The 11,113-nt window shown below is 40.1% G+C and overlaps 1 long non-coding RNA gene across 1 annotated transcript; it reads right to left on the minus strand.

Moving 5' to 3' along the window:
* Window positions 1–251: 251 nt before the first annotated feature.
* LOC119721021 lies at window positions 252–6,713 on the minus strand. The gene is made up of 2 exons (XR_005270132.1): window positions 3,571–6,713; window positions 252–1,053 (listed from the first exon to the last, which is right to left on the minus strand). It is a non-coding gene; the product is annotated as an uncharacterized LOC119721021 (long non-coding RNA).
* Window positions 6,714–11,113: the final 4,400 nt, after the last annotated feature.

Below are 11,113 nucleotides of genomic sequence, written 5' to 3' on the forward strand. Positions count from 1 at the left end.
AGGATATACAGGTAATTGTGAAAATGTTATAACAGTAGCAGAGAGAATACATGTAGAAAGGGCAATTAAAAAGGTCAAGAAGTTTCGTATTTTTGACAGTCCTATTCCTCTTACTATGCATGGCTCCATCAACCAGATTTGAACAGTGTGCTGTCTATTGACAAATAGCCTTAATCCAGTATTCTCAATGTCTAGTCATGTACAGTATAAACTACATGTATGCACTCCAAGAAAGAACAGTCTCACTGATATTAAATTTAAATACATGTCCATTGTTCAATTTATTTCAAATGTGCCCAGCATTTTCTTGATTTTATTAAAGTGTTTTTGCTTTATTTTACATTCAGGCACTGTAATGCCTGTGGAATAAATATGAAATAAAAAAATAAATGTTAATGTGCTTGGCCTGTTGACTTATTTTCATAACTGTGTATTTTGATGTTAGCCCTTAAATGACCCTTGCAAAACTTGCCACAAAATATTTGTTCACTCAAAGAGGTCAAGATAAGGATGTACAACCTCTCACTTTAAGTTTCAATAAATGCATACAACTGAGTTATACAAGTACACCTTTTTGTTTCTGATAATTTGATAGGGGTCTACATTGACACTATTTGACGAAAGTTTGATCCCAAAACCAGTGTGCGATACCAGTTGATCACTTATGCCTAATGTCTTATGATTACAAACTACATGTACATGTATCAATAGGAATGCCTCTTAAAACTATGAATCCTAATATTCACAATGCAAAATATAACAAAAAGAACCATATCAGCCAATGCTGTAGCCACTTAGATGTAGAAGCCAAATATACTTCTGATTTAGTTCTGAAATTTCTATAATATAGGATATTCCAAAGTGTTAATTCCAAAGTGTTAATTCAAAAGGTGTTCGTTGAATGATTAAACCTTTGTGTGTGTAAACAACAAAGTCGCACTATTCTGCTCCAGTTAATGCCAGCTGACCCTGCACTGGAGACTCTCCCAATGCTTATCTGGAGTGGGATCAATGATTGTAGGCTCATTTCCATTTCTAACAATCTGTTGGATTCTAAAATGGAAATAACAAAGAAATGGGAAAAATCAACAATTTGTATTGTCAGAGTAATGTAAAATGTGTTACGGGTTTTAGCCCTCACAATCGCACATCTAGTTGATTGTTAGTTGGCACCATGTGAGTTATCGTACCGGTTCACATGTACGGTAGTCATCATATTTCTTGTTATACCTCTGTCTTGAACACTGCATTTTCATTGGCCCAGAACGATCACGCGTTAAGTTTATAAAAGGTCATGGCACACTCCCTGTGGGATATCACGTACGTGATGTGTGCTATGACTTTGTACGTACGGTACGTATGGTGTGAAATGCTTGTATCGTTGGTACCCATGCTATTTTCACCATGTTTTCACACATGAGTGGGAGCAGCAAACTAGCAGACGATCAGCTGTTTCGAGCACGCGACATGCATATGAGTTGACATTCAATTACCATGATTGTTGTGTTTACTGCTATTTGTTTGCGATTTTTACATCAAAATCCAACGAATCCAAGACAGAGGTTCGCCTCGGGTGCTATGCGCCCCTCGGGTGTTCAAAACGTCATATCCCACATCACAGCAGTCAACAATTGTTAAATGTAAACGAGATTGCTCTTGTCATCTTCATATTTCACCCCACGATTTCTCTCAAAAATAAAAACCATGCCCTCTCTCTCAGTGATTTAACCCCATGCGCACGGGAAGCGGTCATGGTCATGGCCGCGGCCGCTAATCCTCATTGGAATGCAGTTGCCAGCTGTGGTATGCCATGGCACATGGCTAGTGGGTAGTTCCACAGCTGCTGCTTTTGTGCAGTCCCGCTACCACACAAAGGCTGTGCAGTCATGCGGGCCACTTGCTCTATGTGTGGAGGAATGTCCCTATTATAACCCGTCCTTAAGGCCGTTTTTTTTTAATTACTTGGATTACGGAATTTTTGGGTCCCCATTTCCGGCGGCGAGCGGGAAATGAAAAAAAAAAAAAAAAAAAAAAAAAAATGGGGGCGCCCTATCATCCAACATGGCGGCGCCCATAGAGACATGAAGAAACAAAAACGGGCACGAGAATGAACAGTCACTGCATTTTCAAAACCACGGTTTCAAAGAAATAGTGACCATGGAGTGACCAACGGCCCTTTCCTTTCTTTATTTCTTCAAACCTGTGCAATAATTGGTACTGGCGTATATTTTATGAGTTTTGTAATGCTCTGTGTACAAAGAATGGCAGCTATTCATTTGAATCATTGTTTGTTGATGGCCGAATAAATAATAATAACTATGTGCACGATGTGTGTACGTACAAAATAAACATTAAAACGGCCGTCTGACCTCCCCATACTTGTATACAAAAATGCTATTAGTACGTTTACGCTGGAAGTACATGCACACATTATCATAAAATTAAACCGCGTGTTCTTCTTCCTTCACAACGCACGCTCATGTACAATAAACCGGTGAGAATAAACTCTTTCTCTGACTCACTCGTTCTGTTCTGTGGACGCCGCAGATACCCTTTTGATATCTTTGTCCGACGGACTTATCCCCGTCCTACATATGACGTCACGTATGACTTCCGAAGGGGAACACTTAATCAACCTTCTTGTAGTAGTTCTGGACCCTTCACGCACCCTCACGAGAAGACAAACGGATCTCCCGGTGTGGTCGGCCATTGTTGCAGTACGACCTAACACAGTGCATGCATTGCACACTGCATGCATTGACAGCGCGCGGCCTGGCCATGCACAATATATACGGCCACGTGTGGTCTGTGCACGGACTCACCATGTGCACCATACATGGCTGCGCGCGGCCCGCACGGCACAGTCTGTAGTCGTCGCCAGTCTAAGTCATGTCGTTCGATCAAACCAGTACTAATACTATGGTTTACAGGCCTGGACAGCGCGCAATATAGAGTTTTTTGTACAATAGGCACTTTTTTTTTTTTTTTTTTTTTTTTTTGGGGTAGTCAGAATCGACAATTTCCGGCGGCGATTTTTTAAATTTTTTTCAAAATTCCGATTTTTTCCGGCGGCGATTCCGTAATCCAAGTAATTAAAAAAAAACGGCCTAAGGGGTTAATACAATGACCTGAAGCCAGCTATGTGAGTGCTATTACATAAAAGAAGGTTTTCATTTTTTTCAATGTTAACAACATTGGAATGGGGTGCTACAAGTCAATTTCACAATCACTGATATAACTTTATAAGTGCTGTCAGCTGTGGCGGACCCAAGGGGTGTGGAGGGGGCGCCGCGCCCCCCAGTAGTGACCAACATTTTCTCAAATACGGCTTTTTTCACTTGAGAGCAATTGTCCCTGCCCCCCCCCCCCCCCCATAACAGCCTCAAACACCCCCCCTCCCCTTTCCCGGTAGTAACCTCTCTGTCCACCCTTGGTCATTGATTACATACTGGGAACACACTCCCCCTCCCTCCCCTGCAATGCCCACATGCTTGCCAACAACATAGGCAGCACCAGACACTAGTTTAATTAGCTTTGAACAATGTAAAAAATATTTGTCTGCATACATACCTCTCTATCATCTGCGCCTTGGTTTTTAATTGAAGCCCTTGCAAGAATCTCCACGACATTTAAGCCAAAACCTTTAGCTCTTCACATTTTAGTTTTAGAAGGACAGGCACACAAACATCCCGTTTTCCTCCTGGAATGTCATCTTGTCAGATAAGCTATTGTGTAATGAATAAAAAAAATCCATTCATGTAATTTTCAAAAACTGTTTTAAAATGACAATGATGTCAAGTAAAGTTTCTCACATGGATTTTTCTATATCAATGCACCACTCTTAGCTAATTTCTTCAATCGTTAAAGATGTAAACATACTAGAGGTACATGTAGAGCCTCCATTTAATCACATCTGCAAACCTGGAATCTAATTGCAGATGGCACTGTCTTCTTTCCAATATTCTACCAGTCTATCAAAAACAGCTGAGCAACCTAAACTCATAAAACTACGAAACAGCAATAATATTTCAGAATAATTTGAGGAGCCACAAAAATTGGTCTAGTTTCTGAACTTTGGCCTACAGTGACCACGCGTAATCTTCAGGTTCCCTGAGTATGCCGACATGGCCAATATACTACACAAAATAGTGCGTCGAAGAACAAAAAATTGGTCAACAATATTGGTATATTCTTTAATAGCATGGCAGTGACATACTCGTAGATTTATGCTATCAACTATGGATTTATTACATGCCACCACCACTAAAAATTCGCAAGATTTACAGAAAGGCAAACGTCTTATATGAGAGGACCGACCTACCTGCCTGTTGTAACGAATAGCGCATGCAGAATGTGTGCCACCGAGAGCCTCGGTTTCAATGCGGAAAACTGTAATTTCTTCTCATTGTCTTCTCTCTAAGTTGGTGTGATGTTTCCCCTGGGATGCTTTACCAACTATAATATACAGATACAGATACAGAACTGCGCAGAAGGTGCTCATTCGAAATTCCTCTATACGTTATTTTCTGTGAATGAGGATGGCTTTCCAATGCATTTCCAGGGTTTTTTTCCCAGTGTGCATACACAATAAAGAACAGATGTGATAACGTTCCCAAAAATATCCCCTCCTGCTTGCAAATTATTGTTTAACTTGATCCTACAGTACAAGATCCAATGTGCTGTCCACTGCTATGCTCATGGCATGTGACTGCTCCATCTCCAAATGTCTTCATCCACCATTTGTATCTTCATCCACCATTTGTGTCTTCATCAGCCATTTGTGACAATGACCATGCACGACCCACACGTACCGGTATACAACCTCAGCATCAGTGTCACAAAGAATACCGTCATAACTGTACATGTGCAGTCATGCAAGGATCCTGTGGCACATATTCAGAAAAAGCATTTTTATATTTAAACGACTTCCCAAAAATAACATACACGTTTGTACACGTATGTAGGTTACACATGTGGATCGTTCACTCTTTGACAATGTACATGTACATGAACTTACGGTACAATACAGTACATGCATGGTCTCTGTGCACAAACAGTAGATGGTGCTTTACGATCACTCTCAACAGCCCCAGTCAGAGGGACACACTGCGTGCATACATTGTACATGAATACGTATTTCATTTGTACATAGCAAGCGAGAAAGTAAATGTATACATGTATACGTGTATGTACATGTAGGACTACTTTTATTCCGAATGTGCACGCGTGAGTGTCCAATACTCTAGGCAATGCATTTGAATGTCCCTCTTAGTGTCCCTCTTGCGTGGTTCTATTGTCTGCCAAATGCCACATTTTTGTTGACAGTCTGATTTAAGTGAGGAATAGCAGCTTTAATTTCCATCATCAAAATCTGTCCAGTACCGGTATCCGCTGGTCAGCTACCTCTAAACATTTTAAGTTAACGATGTTCTTAAAGGTAGAGTACATCATTTGCAGCAGTTTGTTATTAATAAGGCGAAGCTGAGAATGAGTTCGCGCAAGCGTTGACATGATGCACAGGCGCACAGTTGCTTCTATTCCTAAGTTCAATGCGTGACATCGCGTACACAATGTAGCTGCAACTGACTGAATGAGAACGTGTCCCAGACGCTGATTTCGGAAGCAATTCAAAACATGACTCGGCAACTTTTGAATTGAAATCAAGACCCTAGAATATTGTTTTCTCGGAACGTTTAGCATTCACAGAGTTGAAACTTCATCATATTAGTTGTTAAGCACCCTTCTTTAGATTTTGAGCACTTTTGTTGCTTCAAATTTAAAAAAAAAAAATGCACAAATGACAAATGATGTACTCTACCTTTAATGTTTAAAAGAATTAAGGCAAGCAAATCCCAATCAGTGTCCCATTTAATTTCCACTGTTGCAGCAATGTAGGCTCGCACAAGGAAAGCTTGATCAGCATTTTTTGAATATTCAAATATCTAATCAAATCCAAGTCTGAATATTCAAATACTAAATTATTTTAAAGTGCACAGCCCCTATGCATATACATGTGTTATGCACGATGAAATTTTGTCAGGATTTTGTAAAGTATTATTTCCTTCTTCCTTATTGCATTTACATGTAAGGGAAACTAACCACCAGGATGTGATTGCAATCAGCGTTTAATCTTTACAGACTCATAAACGTGTCTTGTTTTATCCGAGGTCACATCTTAAAAATTACAACTACATGTACATGTAAGCCAGTGATAATGGCTGGGAATTCATACATTGATAATTAATAGCCATATTGGAATTCCATAAGGCATCATGATACAATAAAAAAAAACTATGCTATTTGGCTTTGATTGAATAAAGGTAAGACAGAAAACTATTTCAGGCACCAGACATGCCAGAGGTATGAAGTATGCTTAATGCATACATGTACCTTATGATCAACAGCTCATTGCACTTCAACAATCCCAACATTCAAGCCAGGCATATCATCTGCTGACACCAAGACCTTTTCTCAGTATATTAATTCTCAAAAGTATCATGCCAGCAATCAGTGGGGATTCTAGGAAAGTACTGCAGACCTCATAGGGGATGCTGGGTTCTATGACTGAGTGTGCATCCAGAATATTCAGTGCTGACTATACACACATACCAGCCATAGAGTCACAAAAATACCTAGGGTTAGTGTAGTAAAAAAATAAATAACAGCGTTGCTGTTGAAACCCCTCAGCCAGAGTCAAGTTACATGTATCATCCGGAAACCATTAACCTTTAATGCAAACCTTGACCTTTGACCCCAGAACCTATCCCAACATGCCTGTACCAAGAGGCAACCCCTACCTAAGTTAGACACCAAAATCTCATTTCCAACTCAAGTTATCATCCGGAAACCATTTACCTTTAACTCACCACGGTGACCTTGACCTTTGACCTTTCGACCCCCAAACCAATCCCAACTTGCCTGTACCCAAGGGCACAAGGGCAGATCCAGAACACAATTTTCGGGGGGGCCAAAAAAAAATTGTGGTCCCCCCCAAAAAGTGGGTCAAAAAATTACGGCGTGGGGTTCGGGGCCCGCTTAAGGGCCCCGAAAATTTTTTGGATTCTAGATGCTCTGTGGTGCGATCTGAGGCAATTTCTGACCACTTTAACCAATGGTTTTTTTGAGGAAAAGATGGTGGTGTACTCATTGCCTGCCTTTATTGCGATGTCACATAAAAAAAAAAAAATTGTTTTCGTTTTGGGGGGGGGGGGGGCCATGGCCCCCTTTGGCCCCCCCCCTGGATCCGCCCTTGCAAGGGCAACCCCCAACCAAAGTTAGACACCAAAATCTCATTTCTAAGTCAAGTTATCATCCAGAAACTAAGCTGCCCGGACGGACAACCGGGCGGATGAGACAACCGCGGTGATGGCATTGTACATGTAGTCCTTTTATCCCTTTTTCTAAAGATTTCACATCCGGGGTGATGTTTTTCTATAGATTTCACATTGTGAGGTGATGTCCATTAAAGAAAATCACCCCACATGTGAGGTATGGTCAGGGCGGACGGACGCCCTAGGCGATGACAATACCCCTCGAGCCTCTCGGCTGAGGGGTAAAAACGATTGACAAATTTTCCCACACGTTTTGTTTTGCATGTGGTTTTTGGATAGGGCTGAAACGATATACAATGTATTGATATATATATCCGTATCGCGATATTTTTATAAGACATCGGTATGATATATCGATATGAATGTTAAAATAACAATACAAAACGATACACACAACGCGCCAGGATTCAAGGAAAAGAAGTACCACGTACTTTCGTGTATGCGTCATGTTTATACCCAGATGTCAACTGAGGGCGTCTGTCAATTTTCACTGCACTGATAGATGGGTACTGATCTTGGGTACATTCAATTTGCATGCTATAGTAAAGGGGAACTAGGCCGTTTTCCGGACATCAGAACATGATCGATAAAATACATCTTAGTTCTTAAATAGGCTTGGGCGAATCCACCCCTGAATCGAACAGAATCAACTCTGAATTCGGAATCGCGATTCCACTTTTTTGAGGAATCGATTCCCTGATGTAGCCGATTCCAGTCTTCACGGGACGATTTTGTAGACCGGCCAACTCAAACGCCCTTCAAAGAACATCTGATTCTTTAACAAAACAGGCCCTTTACAGTTTTAAAAGTATGCAGTGTGTCAACGACAAACTGATAGTACAACTCTCTGATGAAGCCGTCCTCTAACAACAAGCTCCACGGCATATTAAATATCACAAAGTGAGCTATTTTATTTGTGTAACACAAAGGCAGCCAGCACCGCCACGTCGGAACGGCATTTTTTGTTGATGTGGCCTGCCTGCTGCTACACATTTTCTCACGAAATATTTTTTTCTTTGACGTAACATTTCACTTGTCTGTGCAAATCAGGTTTCCTATCATCACAGGAATTTTTCACAGCGACTGGAAACGGTATGCAGCTCACAAAAATTTGAAAAGGTTTTTGTAAAATCCATTTAAAAAAATGAGTTTGTCTCGGATTATTTTAATTGTCCTTCCCCATCAAAAACCAATACAGTCCTACACTTACGTTGTTCTGAAACAACCGGCAAGTGAATATGAATCGCCAGCATTTTTGAAAAAAAAATCCCTGGATTAAATATGGGAAATATGAACAGCAAAGTTCCACATGCACACGAGGTGAAAAATCTTTCCCATAAAAGCATTTCATACCTAAAACCGCTGTAAAAAAAAAACACCAGACGAGCGTAAGCGAGGGGAAAATATTTGGCACACATGTACGTGTTTTGACAATCCAGCTATATTTCTCATCAATGCATCTCAGGAAATTTCCTTTGTAGATGAGCACGTGCTGAGGGCCCGTGTATACTGTCATTTGATCAGCAAGTTGGTCTCGTTTTCCTCTTTCCACGACCCCATCACGTGATGTTTTATGTGCACATCATGCCGCAAGGGGCGTGGTTTGATTTTATACATTTTGATTGTGCGATCGCAATTCACGAATGATGCTATGACCGACACAATCTTGTAAAATAGTCAGACTGGTCACTGGTGGATCAGCAAAAGATCGGGACAAATTAATTAAAATATTCAAAATATTCCTGTAAATTTCGTAGGTACATGTATGTATAGAGATTCATTGACAAGTCCCAACTTCTGAAGCTACATTCAAAAGTCCAAGAGCGGTAAAGTCAAGTCGCATCGACATCAAATGTTTCCAGGGTCCGTACACGAATGAGAGCTGCGTAGTAGAAAATCATGTTTTTATGAATGACATGAAGTGGCTGGTACTTGGCGATCGATCGCTAATGTACTGGTAAATCGTTTACCAGTGACCCATGCCGTGATTACGTGACCATCAAAAATGAAATCATGTGGAGAAGTCCTATGTATTCCGATATGATTATTATGCTGCCAAATAAAATTTTGATCATACATAACAAAATATGGAACTAAGAGAAAACAACATTATGTTAAGCGACCATTCCTATGGAAAATGCCAGTTTTTCAAGGTGCTTTCCGCACTATTTTCAACTGTTTTGGTTGATAGAGCCGAACTTAGGTGAGCTCTGATTTTAATCGTCTTGCATGTTTTGCGCAGGGGAAACAAATTGGAAAGGTGTTGAACATTTATTTTATTGTGTTCCCTGCCAAAAAACGTGACTTTCGTTTATATTTAAATGACCATCTATAAGAGAGCGATTACACTCCTTAATGACCTCGCTATTAGCAGTTTTGTTTTTAACAGTGCGTGAAATTAGACAAAAAAAGTGGTCAGACAAAATGTCCGAGCACAATCAAAAGTGTTCTGCCATTGTCAAGTTTTGATCTGCCATTTAGCGTTCCAAATTTGATTCACACGCTCGTTTCTGTAGTAAGCCACGTTGTGAGAATTTAGTAACAATCACGCACTTAAAGCATACCGCACAACACAACGTACTTTGATCTTGCTAAATTCTCATTACATGTATGCGCGTCAATGTCCTTATAATACTCTATATTTCGACTCGTCACTATACAGACTCGATTCAAGTCTGCAGAACACATAACTTAAACTGGGTGAAATTGCAGTTCTGAATGTCCAAAGAGGCTCGATCGAATCATTATAGCAAGGAATAGAGGTTGAATCAGGTCCAATTTAACACTTTTGCCCAATAGAAATTAACTGGGAATTCCACAAACGGCCACTGCTCATTTCCATAAAATGACTTGAAAAGTACAAAAAGTTGTATTAACTGATTTGTAGAAGAAACACGAAGACTGCTGATCGAAACACAATTTATCGACTTGATTTCACGTCTATTTTTTGGCAAACGGCACATACGTACGAATGCCAATCTATCGCTGTGCACGCCGCGCTGTACTAGACTGTGTAATGATTGGGGTGTAAACGCGTTGCATCTATTGCGTGAATATAAGACAACACGTACATGTAGTTAGCAGCCGCTCAGCGTACGGTAAGTATTACAGACCGGATCATCGGAAATAAACAACAAAATACTTTTGAGTGCAAGCGTTTATTTCATACTTCTAAAAAAGACAACTCCACAAAGAATACATAAATCGCTCGGACATTTTGTCCGAGCACATCTGCATTTGGTCGGACAAACCATGAAAGTGGTCGGAAAATGTCCGATGTCCGACTGTAATTTCACGCACTGTTTTAATGTTTTTGTTTATTTTGTTGGGTTTTTCTAATGATTGATTTTTTTTATTTATTTTTTTATTTTTTTATTTATTTATTTTGAATTTTTTTTTTATATTATTTTTTTTGCAAAAATTATGGAATCGATTCCGAATGGAATTGCCATTCCCAGAGACCCAGACAGAATCGGAATCGATTCCAAAAATGCTGGATTCGCCCAAGCCTTTTCTTAAGTGATTGCTGCTTTTACAAATAGGCTTATATACAAATTACGTTACAGGTTAGTTTCCCGTCCATAAAATGATCACCGTTCTATGTATCAATTCTTTAAATGCAAATAAACAAATTGGTGAGGGGATTTTTAGTGGTACGTGTCCGTCATGAGACAATTTTGTCATGCCGTTACGTGCCCGTCGTGAATTGAAGTGGGACGTGGGTTCATTCCTTGCACGGCCCCAGTTTCAAAGTTGTGGGTATGAAAAAAATGGTGACAATT

The sequence above is a fragment of the Patiria miniata genome, unplaced genomic scaffold (assembly GCF_015706575.1).
Source record: "Patiria miniata isolate m_02_andy unplaced genomic scaffold, ASM1570657v1 HiC_scaffold_9, whole genome shotgun sequence".
Classification (NCBI taxonomy): Eukaryota; Metazoa; Echinodermata; class Asteroidea; order Valvatida; family Asterinidae; genus Patiria; species Patiria miniata.